This window comes from Ailuropoda melanoleuca, chromosome 6, assembly GCF_002007445.2.
Source record: "Ailuropoda melanoleuca isolate Jingjing chromosome 6, ASM200744v2, whole genome shotgun sequence".
Taxonomy (NCBI): Eukaryota; Metazoa; Chordata; class Mammalia; order Carnivora; family Ursidae; genus Ailuropoda; species Ailuropoda melanoleuca.
In genome coordinates, this window is record NC_048223.1 from 77,987,171 (window position 1) to 78,002,908 (window position 15,738).

The following is a 15,738-nucleotide window of genomic DNA, read 5'->3' on the forward strand; positions in this document are numbered from 1 at the left end:
GACAGAGATAGAGACAGCCCAGCGAGAGAGGGAACACAAGCAGGGGGAGTGGGAGAGGAAGAAGCAGGCTCATAGCAGAGGAGCCAGATGTGAGGCTCGATCCCGTAACGCCGGGACCACGCCCTGAGCAGAAGGCAGACGCTTAACCGCTGTGCCACCCAGGCGCCCCAGAACTGACATCTTTACAATATTGTGTCTTCCAATCCATAGAGTATTTTTCTCTGTTAATTTAGCTGGTCTTTAATTTTTCTCAAAATGTTTGTTTTTTCAGTATAATGGTCTCACACATATAACTTTTATAAGATTCCTATCATTTGTTTTTTGTATTTTTTTTAAGTGATCCCTGAGCCCAACATGGAGCTTGAATTCATGACCTTGAGATCAAGTGTCACATGTTCTACCAACTGAGCCATCCAGGCATCCTGCTTATTATTTGTTTTTTGATACTATCCTTTTTTTTTTTAAATTCTGAGCTCAGATCAAGTATAGAAACCTTCATAGTTATAAAGGTCAGTAGAAAACCTTTCCACCTTTCCATTCCTCAGAACTTACTAGTCTTTCGTACACATACATAATGCACCCCCCAATCTCACCATCCATCAACAAATCCTCAGTTACCCACCATCACCTTTATACACACAGATGCACACACACACACTCACAACTCCAGATACAGGCCCTTATTGTTTTGAATACTTTTGCTTCTCAGAGCTACAGAGATCATGTATCAGATAGGCTGGAAGGTCTTTGATGCTCAGATTTATCTATTTTCATATTGATCTGTTTCAGTAAGAGCAGATCTCAGGGAATGATGCTATCCATTTTTAAATGGCATCCTTTTAGTTTCAGTTTCTGTTTCTGTTTCACAGGTATATAATTTTTTTAATGACATTGTTTCCATTTATTAATTGTAATAATATGTCTGTTGATTCTTTTGGATTTTCTATGCATATAATAATATCATCTGCGAATAATGACAGTTTCATTTCTTCTTTCCCAATCTTTGTATTTATTTTTTTATTTTTCTTACTGCACCACAAGCACAGTGAAGCACAATGAATATGAATATAATTGAAAAGGTTATAATAAGTATCTTTGTCTCATTCCCAGTTTTGTGTGGAAAACCTTCAGTATTTCATCAAAAAGGATAAAGTTTGCTTCAGTTTCTTTGTAGATACTCCTTAACAGATTAAAGAAGTTTCCTTTCATTAATAGTTTGCAAAGAGTTTCGTTGTTGATGATATTAAGGTGTTTTTAGTCATGAAAGAATGTTGAGTTTTATCAAATAACTTTTCTGCATCTATTAGAAATTACTATATGATTCCCCCCTTTTTAATGTGTGAATTACAGCATGATTTTGGAATGGTAAACCATCTTTGCATTCTTGGGATAGTCCCAATATAGTTAGGATATTCCTATAATATATCACTGGATTTGATCTGATTATATTTTTCTCAGGTTTTTGCAGTGTTGTTATGAAAGAGTTTGTTTCTTAATTTTCCTTTTTTAAAACGTCCTCGTTAGTTTGGGTAGGAACATTATGATGACCTTATAAAGTGAATTAAGAAGTGCCTTTTTTCTGTTCTGGGAGAGTTTTATAAGCTTAAGTTTATTTTTATATAAATATTTGAAAGAGCTCACCCATCAAAATATCCGGGCCTAGAGAATACTTTGTTGGATAGTTTTTAATTACAGATTCTTCTTTAATTGAATAGGAATGTCCGATTTTTTTCTGTTTCTTCCTGTGTCAGTTTTGATGGGTTGTATTTCTCTCGGAATTTGTCTATTTCATCTAAATATTCAAATTTATTAGCATAAAATTATTTCTAATATTCTCTCATCCTCTTAATTACTATAGAACCTGTACTGATTTTCCTTTTTTAATTCCTAATCTTAGAATTAAATTTATGCTCTTTCCCTTTTCCTCGATCACTCTTCTTATAAGTTTATGCTAATTTGGATTTTCAAAGAAATAGATGCCAAGATGAGGTTAAACATTCAGGAGATTTATTGAAGGAAATGTCTGTAATGGAAGATAAGTTAAGAGCAGAGGAAACAGGGAGACCTCTTAAATTGTGGTGCAGGTGTGACCCCTGTGTTGGAGAGCAGGACTGAAGGACGGTTGGACAGCAAGAGGCATAGATTGCAATATAGTTAAGTTTTGACAAGGCCAGTGTGGAGTCCTCAAGCCAGTTGCCCAAAGGAGCCCCACATATCTCAAGAATAGGTCTCCATGCTATTTTGTTATGCTTGTGGGAAGCATGGCCTCAATATGAATGCAGTGGTGAATTTCAAAGCATAGCTCCACTTGGCACATCTGAGAGGCCCATTTTCATGGCCATGACAAGGGTTATCAATTTTATTAGTTGTATAAAGAACTGGGGCACCTGGGTGGCTCAGTTGGTTAAGCATCTGCCTTCAGCTCAGGTCATGATCGAGCCCCATGTTGGACTCCCTGCTGACCATAGAGTCTGCTTGTGCTCTCTCTCTTTCACTCACTCTCTCTCCCTAATAAATAAGTAAAATCCTTAAAAAAGAAAAGAACCAACTCTTCCTTGGTTGATTTTCTCTAATTGAATGTTGGTTTTTTATTTTTTAAATTTTGGATACTATTTTCTTTCTTCTATATTCTACACATTTAATTTCTAAATTTTGGTATGCCTATTTTCATTATTTTTAGTTCAAAACATTTTCTAATTCCTATTGTGATTTCTTCTTTACTCCATAAGTTATTTAGGAAGTTTTGCTTAAGTTTAAAATACCTGGAACATATTTGGAGATTTTCTAATTATCTTTTTGTTTCTGATTTTTGTTTTAATTTCATTGTGGTTAGATATGCAGAATGATTTTAGTTCTTCAAAAATTTGTTATAATTTTGTCTTATTAAACATCATATGGTCAATTTTATACATGATCTTTGTGAGTTTGAAAATAATGTATATGCTGACATTTTTTTTAATATGCTAACATTCTTAAATATAGTCTTAGTGCATACAGTAAAGTTTGTTGAGTTTGTTGTCCAGATCATTTATACTCTTGTTTAGTTTTTGTCTTCTTGTTTTATCAGTTATTGAGAGACATTTTAAAGTGTCCTGCTATGATTGGGATTATATCTCTCCTTTTGGTTCCATCTAATTTTGCTTTATATATTTTGAAGCTATCTTTCATGTTTAAGTTATATATACAATTATATAGCTTACATGTTTATAAGTTTAGAATTCTTGTATCTTCCTGATGGATTGAAACTTTCATCATTTGTAGATATCCTTCTTTACCTCTAATGATGCTGGCCTGAATATCTTTTGTCTCTGTTACTAGTATAACTATGCCAGCTTTATGTTTTAGTGTTTGCGTGGTTTTTCCATCCTTTTACTTTAAACCTTTCTGTTCTTAAATACAAGATTTTTTGTAACTTTTTACTGTTCTATTATTTTTTGTAACTTTTTATTTTTTTAATTCATTCTATCTTTTAATTGGAGTCTATTTATATTTAATATACATTACTCATATAATTAGATTCCTCTCACATCTTACTTTTTTTTTCCTGTTTGTCACATTTATCTTCTTTTTTTTTTCTTCTTTCCTGCTTCTTTTGGATTGAACAAGTATTTTTTATTTTCATTTCCTTTTCTATTTGCTTAGCAGTTGTATATCCTTTTGATGTTTGCCCTAAAGATTACAAAATGTATCCTTGACATATTAAAGTCAAATATAAACTATAAGGTTTGCCACTTCTCATACAATGGTAGGATTTTAGAACATTTTAATTCCATTTAAGACTTCTAACCTTTTGTATTATTGTTGTCAGTCACCTTAATTCTACATTTTAATGCCTTGTAGAGACAAAATACTGTTATCATTTTGTGCAGTTGAATTTTACTCTTCCCATTGTTTTTCTCCTCTTCCTGCATGTCCATGTTTTCGTCTGGATAATTATGAATTATTTTATCATTTTTCTTCTGCCTACACAGCTTCTTTTAGTTTTCACTGAGTGTATGAATTCTCTTAGTTTTTGTGTGCAGATTTTTTTTATTTTCTGAGAAAGAGAGGGAGTGAGTGTGGGGGTTGGGGTGGCATACAGAGTGAGAGGGAGGGAGAGGGAATCCCAAGGAGGCTCCACATCCAGCACAGAGCCCAACACAGGGCTTTGTCTTATGACCCTGAGATCATGACCCAAGCCAAAAACTAGAGGGGTGCTTAACCAACTGAGCCAGCCAGACCCCCCCTGCAGAAAATTTTTGTTTTAACTTTCAGTAAGTACAGAATTCTACGTTGGAAATTATATTCTTTGACTCTTTAACGATGACCTTCCATAATCTTTGGATTCTCTTATTTTTGTCAAGAAGTCAGTTGTTAGTCTTATTCTTGCTTCTTTGGATATATTTCTACTTTCTTTGTCTGCTTTTTAGAATTTTTCTTTGACTTTATCTTTGGGCTTGGTTCTGGTTTTTCTTGTATTTATTTTGCTGGGGTTTTTAGTACTTCTTGAATCTGTGATTGATGACTCTTACCAGTTTTGGAGATTTTCCAACCATTATCTCTTTAGATACTGCATTCCTCTCTTTACAGTTGGGACACCAGTTACTCATATCTTAGGCCTTTTTATTGTGTCTCATATGTCTTTTATGATCTTTTTTGTATTTTTTATCATTTTTCTTCCTCAAGTTTCAGCTCATATATTTGTACTGACCTGGCATTTAGTTCACTAATCTCTCTTCTACTTTGTCCAGTCTGCATTTCAGCACATCTATTGAGTTCTTCATTGCAGTAGTCACATTTTTTATTTCCTAATTACTTGATTCTTTTTTCTGTCAGTTCCATACTGTAATCATCTACCTTGTCATTTATTTCTTGAACATGTTAATCATAGTAATAATAAATTACATGTCCAAAAATTATAATATCTCAGTCATCTATGAGTCTGGTTTTTTTACTTCTTTTGGGAGGGCCTTATATCTTGGTTTGCCTGATAAATTTTCATTAAATGCTAAATATTGTCCATGCTAAATGATAGTGTTTCTGTTGAGGACTCAACCAACTCAAGGTTGGGTTGCAGTTTTTTGTAAGGCTTCTAATTTGCCTCCACTCCTATGCTATAGCTCTCCTGAAATTTCACCTGAAATCCTGCACTATTTATGAGGGTCCATACTCCTTGATAGGTTGTCGTTGGCACCAAACAACTGCTAAAAATACTACTCTGCCTTTTAGAGATCTTCTGCTTAGTGTCTTGCCTTCTTGTCCTATAACATTACAAATTTAACAAATACCTCAAAAGAGAAGACCCCTGACTGTCAGGCTTACTCCAAATGTTTCCTTCTCTTCAAGAACATGACACCTCAACTCTGACTGCCTTGGCAGCCCCAAATTCCAATTTTTGTCTCAGCAACCCTGGAGACTGTCAAAAGCGCTGTTGGCTTCTCCACCTCTTATTAAAAGCCCTTTTCCTAGATTCTCAACCTCTAACCAAGCGCCAAAAATTTGCAGATGACCTGAGGGGAAAATCAACTTTTAAAATGTCAGCCTAGCTCTTTAAGGTTTTCTACTCCCCGGGATCTTGTCTTATCAAGTCTTGGCTACCTTGACAGCGCTCTCATACCTCTATTTATTATTCTTTTAGTCTTACAGCTTTTCTAGCTGTATAGGAAGTGGTATAGGAAGTGGTTTATCACAAGCTATGGCATTAGAGCCTAAATCAAAGTTCCTAGTCAATATTTTTAATTATAAAATAGAAAAATATATGGCCCAAGAAAGTTAAGTGGATTCATCTGTTATATAAGGTTATTAGATGATTTAGCAATACCAGCATCTATAACCTACTTTGAGAATGGCTGGATGAAGTAATTTATGCAAGATCCCAAAGTTAGAGACAAAAAACCTGTATCAGAATCCAACCTCTTAAACCCCAGTATAGTCTAATCTGTTCTATACCACATTGCCTCACTTATTTACAGCAGTGGTTCTCAACCAGGAGCAATTTTTCCCCTCACTTTTGGTTGTCACAGCTGGGTAGGCAGTAGAGAATGGGGGAATTCAACTGGCATCTAGTGGATAGAAGCCAAAGATGCCACTTATACATCCTGTAATGTACAGGACAGCCACCCACAACAAAGAATTATCTGGCCCAAAATATCAGTAATGCCAAGGTTGGGAAAACCCTGGCTTATACTGTATCTGAGAATGTATATTTAAAGGATCACTTTCTGCTTCTTCATTACACTTAGCCATTAGATCAATACCAATAGATTTTAATAGGAATACATCCAGAGACCTTTTGACTCAAGAAAACGTCCACATATGATCTAGTAGATATTTGGTGAACCGTGTTTCTCAGAGCTTCAGCCAAATAATCTCCAATATTAAGACTTTAGATATTAATTTCTTAATATAGAATATTAATAATAAAGATTTAAATTCTTTAGATAGAATTTTTAGAGGTGGTTAAAACATTCTCATGTGGAGGTGTGTAATATCCATAAATGGATTATGTATATGTGAATGGCTATCTAGATGATAACTACATTTACGTACACGTTTATAGATATATTTGTACACGTTAACTTAAATGGTTCTTAGAGAATGTTTCCATCTTCTTTAATCAATTTCTTGAAAGCTCTTGAAAATATATTACAAATGGATATTTATCTAAGAAGTATATTACCAAATGTTTTTCAGAATAATTATTGTTTGTACCCAATGAGTGATTCTTCTAAAGTTCGGTTAGACTCCAAAATTTATTTTTCAGAGCATTACAGCTTGGTGGCAGAATTTTATTTTGGCTGAAACATGGCATGCATGTTTTTGGCTCAGATAAAAGTCTTTGGAGGTGTAGCAGAAAAATCTGATTCAGATAATTGAACAGTTAAAATTTCTTGGGTTAAAAGGATTAAAGTTTTGCTCGTTGGATATTAAAAACTATACTTAAATGAAGACTTATCTATTGCCTTATTCCTTTAAGCCTTAGCCAAGACAGTTTATCCTAATTAAACTTCTTTAGAAGCATACATCATTTTTTATATTCATTGACCTTTGAAGTAGCCAAAATAGAAGCCACTATTCCTAAGGATTTTCCCCGTTGTTTAATCTTGGCGCATGAAGTTTTTTTAGCTTTTCTCTGCTTCTATTAAGCTATTTTAAGTTCTTATATTTAGTGCTTTGCTGGTTTAATAAGCAATCTAAAGTCTCAAGAAAATGTCCTAATTTTTTGTCAGATTAATCATTTTGCACTTAGCCCCCTATTCAATTTATTTATCATATATATAGATATATATAGATATATATAGATATTTTTTTTAGAGAAAGAGAGTGCAGATGCCTGCGCATGCAAGTGGGGGGAGAGGGAGAAAGAGAGAATCTTAATCAGGCTCTACACCAGCATGGAGCCCAATGCAGGGCCCAATCTCCTGACCCTTAGATCATGACCTGAGCCAAAATCAAGTCAGACGTTTAACTGACTGAGCCACCCAGGCACCCCTGATGTATTTATCATATTAAATTTTGCATGTACTTTTTTTTTTAAGATTTTATTTACTTATTTATTTAACAGAGAGAGAGACAGCCAGTGAGAAAGGGAACACAAGCAGGGGGAGTGGAAGAGGAAGAAGCAGGCTCCCAGCGCAGCAGGGAGCCTGATGTGGGGCTTGATCCCAGGACCCTAGGATAACGCCCTGAGCTGAAGGCAGATGCTTAATGACTGAGCCACCCAGGTGCTCCTAAATTTTGCCTGTACTCTTAATTATTTCATTTAGTCTAAGAACTCTACCCTTACTTACCTATAACAAAGGGGAAATTTTTAAAAGTGTTTCATGAATAGGCAATATATCTACATGGTTCAGAATTCAAAAGATACAATAATTAGGACTGTTCAGCTGTCCACTACTTGTGAGGAAATAAACAGTTTTTCATTATTAAGATGACCATAAAACTTAAGAAAACTCAGATACTTTGAAGAGTGAACAAGGGCGCCATTAATTATACTAGGGTTATCCTGATCAAACCAGTCCATATTGTCCTGTTCCTTATTAGAGATAGTTAAACAAAGGTATTTAGTGAAATGAATTCTTGTATTGGTTTGAGTTTTTGGGCTGTGCTGTTTCTAACATTTCTTCCAACTCAAAGATTCTTGATCATGTGCTAAGAATATGCCAGGTAATAGAGAACTTAAGGAAATCTGAGAATCTCTAACAGAACAGGTCAGAGAGGCAAGATACCAATAGATAAAACAGTAAAGTAACAGTACAAATGAATTCAAATCAATATGGTTTTACTGAGCGCCTACTATGTGTCAAGAATGGTGGTTATAAAGATAAATAAAGACAAAAACTCCGTTCCTTGAAATCGAGGAGAGACATAATCCTATACACAATAATGAGAAGTGGTAGATGATTTTAATGAACTACACTTTATTGAACAGAAGGCACAAGGAATTGGGGAAAGTTTCACAAAGAAGTGTGTTTTAACTAGGCTTTGAAGAATGCAGTTCATTTTTGCCAAATTGAGATTACAAAGGAATGTAAATAATTGGAATAATAAGATAAAAAAGCAAAGAGGCCTAAAAGGTTATAATGTATCACAGAGAATGTCAAATATTGGGGAGAGACTTGTGGGTAAGCATGAATGGTAAGTTGTGATAGGCCTTTGAATGCTTTGCTGGAAAGTACATTTTTAAATGCTTAAAGTACATACGTGGGGGGGGGGTGCCTGGGTGGCTCAGTGGGTTAAGCATGCGACTCTTGATTTCAGCTTAGGTCATGATCTCAGGGTCTTGAGATTGAGCTCTCCGCATCAGGCTCTGTGCTCAATGTGAAGTCGGACTCTCTCCTTCTGCTCACTCTCACTCTCCCTTTCTCTCTTTTATTTTTAAAGGTTTTATTTATTTATTTGACAGAGAGAGAGAACACAAGCAGAGGGAGAGGGAGAAGCTGGCTCCCTGCTGAGCAGAGAGCCTGATGTAGGGCTCGATTCCAGGACACTGGGATCATGACCTGAGCAGAAGGCAGATACTTAACCAACTGAGCCTCCCAGGTGTGCCTGCTCCAATAAATAAATAAATAAATAAATAAATAAATAAATAAATAAAATCTTAAAGTTCATACAGAGAAAGAAGAGATCATTTGGGCTGAGAAACATCTTGTGACCAGTTTATCATAATGCACTTCTATTTGTTTATAAAGCCCTGTTTCAGAGGGATCAACAAATACTAAACATGAAGATCTTTCTTTTTTAATTAAATGCCAAAGAATAAAAGCTGCAGTAATCCCTCTAAAAGTTATTAGTAATGGACAAACCCATGGGGTTAGAGTGAGACAAATTTGATAGGGTTAGGAAAATTGTAGAGAAAAGCTATATATAAATCATGGTAAGAGCACTAGGGAAAATGCCTTAGAAAATTAATAAAGATTGGTTTGGTTTAAAGATGGTAAACAAAGACTAATGCAAAAGGGTAATGAATTCAGTCATGGAGACAGTTCATACTAAAGTGCTTTCTAAAGGAAATGCTGCTGGACTGGCTTTATTAAGTACTTTTTTCCCTTATTTTAAGGAAAAAGAGTAATAACCCATTAATAAAATTTACAGCTGACACTAAATTAGGAGATAATATAGCTGTTAATAAAATTATAGAAATTCTGATAATAAACACTGGAAGCTAGAAAAAAAGTTCAAAATAATGTTTAAAATTAAATAAACTATGTTCACCCCATTTTTAAATCTATACAGAAGCATCAGGTAACACTAGAGAAATGTCTCCATTTCCAGGAGATATTTCTGGTTTAGGGTTAATAAGTGAATGATAGAGCCAGCTAAAATTGAGAGCAGCAGAAATATGTCTTCACTGAAGGGTCTACATTTACAACCTGTATAATGTGATTATATTCCATGATTCGAAGTGGATTTTTTGTGAATTTTTTCATATAAATCTTTGTCATTGCATTTTCTAGAGAACACTATTCCTTCTGTGATTCACATTTTAATGAAGAAACTGGTTTAAAATGGTCTTATTTCTTCTAGATGTTGCTCAAATACCTAGAGTATATCTAGGTCTTAAGGAAGATTGGATGAGGAAAAATGAATGGAGGCCTAGATGAAAGGTCCACTTCACTGAAACAATTACTTGGATCCCTAGCAAGGTTCATATTTCTGTCTAAACTGCTGGTTAATCTGAATTTGCCCATGAGTCCTAGAAAGTAAACCATGGCCTTGAATTTCTGTGACTTGCAGTAGGATTAACCATTATATTTCTATCATAAATTACAGATCATAGCATGATTATTGTGAAAGATCAACAGTTCTCTTTGTTATGATCAAATAAATAGCTTTGCAGTCAGCTATTCTGGAATCTGTTAAAGCATTTAAACCTTAAGCCATTATAGCAAATCCATATAGATTTAAGCTTTTTAGAGCCTTGGCTATAGCTACGTTGAGAGTTTGACACAAAGGGTAATCAAAAAAGCTTTATTTTGAAATAGCCTTAGATTTATCCATTTCTATCTTCACATTCCTCTGTAAAAGATATCAACATTTAGATTTTTTTTATTGGGTGTTTTTATAAGTACAAAGAACCATTTAGAGGGAAAAATAAATGGTTATTATATGTAATATATTTGATAAATATCTTAATATATTGATTTATATTATATATTATATGGATATGTTAATATATGTGTAATATGTCTATTAAGCCTTAACTGAACATTCAGCTGCAGTAAACTTTTAGAAACCTGCTGTTTGGTATGCCAGCATAAGAAGTGGCTCATAATGGAGGTCATTAGGTTTCTTTGACACGTGATAGCAAGAACCCAACCCAGCATGCCACTTGTAAGCTTATCTATAAAGCATAAAGGCATTTGTCACCATTGACAGTACTGACATTTAATCTAGGATCTGTTTACAGCTCAGTTTTCCATGTGTTACTATGTATTATTTGGTGGTTCAAATGCTTCAAAGCATAGCTAGCTTTTCCCTTTGAGTTATTCTGAATTTTACCTAAACAGAGGAAAATGGAAATATTAAATAGATCCTATCGGGGTGATAATTTTTCTCCAGATGAATCATGCCTATCAAAAAGGTTTCGGGTGTTGACCTTTTGTGCTGTTTCTATAGTTTACAAGCCAAAGCTGTGATAAGGTAGATTATAATAAGTTAGATTAATGGTCCAGGATGGGGGCATAGCAGATTGGTTAAATAGGAAGGTCAGGAAAGCAGAGCCAGCAGGAACTGGGAAAAAACTTAACTCAGGTGAGGCAGATGTTGAGATAAAGTGTCTGGACACAGGAGTTGGTAGCAAATCTGGCATTAAGTCATTTTAAGTACAGCCTCTAAGGGTACGGCAGCCTGAGCAATTCTGTTATGAACACAGCAAGATGTTATGTGAACTAGGAGTGGTAGTGGAAAAAGGAAAAAAGTTCTTTCTCGGGAGGCAATCAGTACCATTCAGAGAAGTCTATTCTTACATGAAAGGAGCTGGACTGGTCTAAAAGGAAAGGTTGCCAGGAGCTAGCAAACAGTTTAGTTTTTAGAAGATGGAGCCTAGAATGTTAGGAAGGATAATCACTCAGGGCTAAGGATAGACAATCTTAGACTGAAGCCCAGGCCAGTTCTCAGGATTGATTAGTGCAGAAGACAATTTATTAAAGTAAAACAAAAGCTTTGCAGTTCCAGTTGGGCTACCACAGCTTGCATCTGAGAGTCTAAAGGAATTCTGTACCCTACTCTTGATAACATATCCTGCCCTTGTTAGGACTGGCTTAATGTTGGGGTACCCACCTCTGCAAGTACAGGCTGAACTATAAAGACCTAGGAAACATATAAGGAGGGCAAAATGAGGAAGGCCCCCATACAAACAACACAGGGCTTGAAATACGAGCCAATAAGGTATCTGAACATGTCTGTGGCAAGAGGCAAGTTGCAACTTAACTCCTAAAACCCTAAATTGAACCACTGCTGTGTATTGCATATATACTGTGCTGGGGTAATATTGGAAACAAAGTTATATGGCCCTTCCTTCAAAGCGCTTAGACTTAAAGAAAGCAGATGAGACATACACTAGAATACCATGTATAGAAAACACTATTTGAATTTTACCAAGAAATGGGCTGTAGAAATAATAGTGCAAGCATGAGTTCACTTTACACTAGCGATCAGGAAAACGGTATATTTTTTAAGTGACATGTAAACTGGTTTGTGCAACATAAGTGAGGTTTTGATGCAGATAAGAACTAGAAATGACCTCAGAGATCATCTAGTACATTTTGGAAATTTGAAAAATAATTGAGAACCATTGCTGGTGGGTGAAATTTTGTACAGCTTTCATGGGTGACAGCTTGAGAATACGTATCAAAAGCCTTTAAAATATGCATATCCTTTGAATCAGTAATTTTAGTTACAGGAATTAATCCTATGGAATAATTTAGCATATGCACAAAGATTTACATGCAAGGATATTCATAACAGCATTGATCTTAAATTTTTAATATTTTTAACTTCTCATTTTACAGCAAGGAGACTGAAGAAATAGTAGAGATCTTCCATATATCCTTCACCCAGCTTTCCTAAACACTAACATTTTACATAACCGTAGTACAATTATCAAAACTAGGAAATTAATATTGAAAGAATGCTGTTAATAAAGCTACAGACCTTATTCAGATGTTGCCAGTTATCTCACTAATGTTTTTCTGGTCTCGAATACAATCCAGGACCCCACATTGCATTAGTAGTGAATTTCTCTTATTCTCTTGCCACTGTGGCAGAGTTTTACCTTTGTCTTACATTTTCATAACTTTGACACTTTTGAAGAGTGCTACCCAGTATTCTGTATAATGTCTCTCAATTTGGGCTTGACTAAATTCAAGTTATACATTTTAGGCAAGAATACCACAGAAATGAAATTATGCTCTTAGCATATCGTATCAGGACACTTATGATACCAATATGCCTCATTAGTGATGATGTTAATTTTGATCACTGGGTTAAGGTGTTGCCTCTCATATTTCTCCATAAATATCTTGTGGAGAAATACTTTGAGATTATGTGTCTTTCATCTTTTTTTTTTTCTTTTTTGGTCTCATCATGCTTTTGCCATCTAATTTTAACATCCATTGATTAATCAGTAATAATTATTCTGTGGTGGCACCTGGGTGGCTCAGTCAGTTAAGCATCCAACTTTTGATTTATTTCAGCTCAGGTCATGATCTCAGGGTTGTGAGATCGAGCTCCTCATCAGGCTCCACACTCAGCGTAGAGCCTGCTTAACATTCTCTCTCTCTCCCTCTCCCTTGCCCCTCCTCCTGCTTGCACACACACGCTCTCTCCCTCTCTCTCTAAAAAAAAAAGAGAAAAAGGAAATAAATAAAAATAATTATTACTGTGGTATTAGCCAAATAATGATTGTCTATTTTTATTATTCCCTATACATTATTAATTAGAATTCTATTGTTAGGGGGCGCCTGGGTGGCACAGCGGTTAGGCGTCTGCCTTCAGCTCAGGGCGTGATCCTGGCGTTCTGGGATCGAGCCCCACATCAGGCCTCTGCTGTGAGCCTGCTTCTTCCTCTCCCACTCCCCCTGCTTGTGTTCCCTCTCTCGCTGGCTGTCTCTATCTCTGTCGAATAAATAAATAAAATCTTTAAAAAAAAAAAAAAAGAGAATTCTATTGTTAGGAAGAGCTTTCTCTTCTGCCCATTTATTTGCTTATTCATATACTTATTTATATCAGTATGGATTTGTGGGATATTCATTTTATTCTATGATTAAAATTCCTTGCTATCATTTTTTATTTTTTGCTCAGATTGTCCTAGATTTGTCCATTGGAAGTGCCTTCAGGATGGCCGTTAACACCCTTTTGACATATTGCCATCATTTTTTGACTTCTTTATATTCCGACACAAGATGCTCCAAGTTTTCCTGCCCTAAGCATGGAATTAGCCATTTCTCAAAATTCTAGTTCCTTTTATTGTCACTAGCTGTTCTCATTGCTACTGGCTTGTTTTTTCTCCTAGGTTTCTCTGTGGATGGAATTAAGAAATAAATGAATATATGCATACATCTGTATCTATTTCTATATCTACTTGTCTATATCTATTCCTATATCTATCTGTGTATACGTATATATTTTTTCAAATATGAGTTTGTACTGATATTGCCTACTCCAATATAACACAACAGTGTTTCCCCCCCATGGTTAATTTTAACTTTTTTAATGGTATGTAGAGAGTTACCATGGCTCTATAGATACCATGGTGTCTATTTACAAAGATATACTCAGTGAACTGTCCCTCTCCCCACATCCCTTCTCCATTCCCATTTTCCCATTCTTCTATCCTTTTTTCCACTTCCTCTTGGAGGCACTGAATTCATGGGTTTCTGATGTATCCTTCCTGTGTTTCATCTTATTTTTCCCTGAACAGCTTTATTGGAATATAATTCACATACCATATAATTTACTCACTTAAAATGTATAATTCAGTTTTTTGGTATATTCACAGCATTGTGCAACTATCACTACAATCAATTTTAGAACATTTTTATCACCCTAAAAGAAACTCTCTCCTCAGTTTCTCCAACTTCTGCCAATCTTTTGCAACCACTAATCTGTCTGTGCATATGCCTAGTCTAGAAATCCACAAAAATGGAATCTTACAATGTGTTTTGTACAAGCTTCTTTCATTTGGTATAATGCTTTCAAGGTTCATCCATTTTATAGCATGTATCAATAATTCATTCCTTTTTTATTGCCATGTAATATTCCATTGCATGGTATAATAATTTCCTAGGACTGCTGTAACAAATTACTACAAATTGGCAGGCTTAAAACAACATAAATTTATTCTCTCACAGTTCTAAAGCCTAAAAGTCTCTAGATATTAGCATTTAGAGTGATAAAGATATCACAGGGCTGTGTTCCCTCTGAAGTCTATAGGGAAGAATTCTTTGTATCTTCCTAGCTTCTGATGGTTCTTGGCAATCAATCCTTAGCATTCCTTGGCTTATAGCTGTATTTTTGTATGTCCTCACCTCTTATTATAAGGACACTCTTAACTCATTACGTATGCAATTATACCTACCTTATTTTTAAATAAGGTCACATTCTGAGGTTCCAGGTGAACATAAATTTTAAGGGGACTCTGTTCTACCCATTACATATAAATATACCACATTCTGTTTATCCATCAACAGTTGAAAGACATTTCATTCCTAAATTTGTTTATGCCCAATGAGCAGATAACATGAATATTTTCTTATTTCCCCTTCCTTTTTATTTGAAAGATGGCACACTGTTGTACTCTGTATTTTGGTTTTTTCACTTTGTAACATATCCAGGAAATCTCCCCATATTACTTCACAGAGATCTTACTCATTCTAGTCTAAATATTCAACCATAGAGAATTTATTAACATATCCATAAGATGGAAATTGATTAGTCATAAAAGCATTTTATTAACATGGGAAGGTATACATAATATATTTGCGCTTTTCTATAAATTTCTATAAATTTGTTTTTAATGTATCATACATTTACAAAACATGAAATTTTTCTTCTTAATCTTTTTCCTCATCTATTAGTTTCTTTTTCCCAGAGTCAACCAGTACTTCTATTGGAAGTCAATTATGCATGTTTTTCCACACCTTGCTTTTTCAGCTAATGTATCTTGGAGATTGTTCCATGTTTTTAGGACTACATACTATTCCATTTCATTAATGCACCATCATTTATTTTACTGATCTTCCTATGTACATCTTGTTT

At 34.8% G+C, this 15,738-nt stretch overlaps 1 protein-coding gene and 2 non-coding genes across 4 annotated transcripts in view; 1 reads left to right on the top strand and 2 right to left on the bottom strand.

Annotated features, from left to right (window-relative positions):
* ADK (adenosine kinase) overlaps nucleotides 1–15,738 on the top strand; it is a 518,992-nt gene that overhangs the window by 437,575 nt on the left and 65,679 nt on the right. The window lies entirely within an intron of this gene.
* Nucleotides 470–543, bottom strand: LOC117802864. Its single transcript, XR_004626379.1, has one exon. It is a non-coding gene; the product is annotated as a small nucleolar RNA U2-30 (small nucleolar RNA).
* Nucleotides 704–781, bottom strand: LOC117802866. The gene has a single exon (XR_004626380.1). It is a non-coding gene; the product is annotated as a small nucleolar RNA U2-19 (small nucleolar RNA).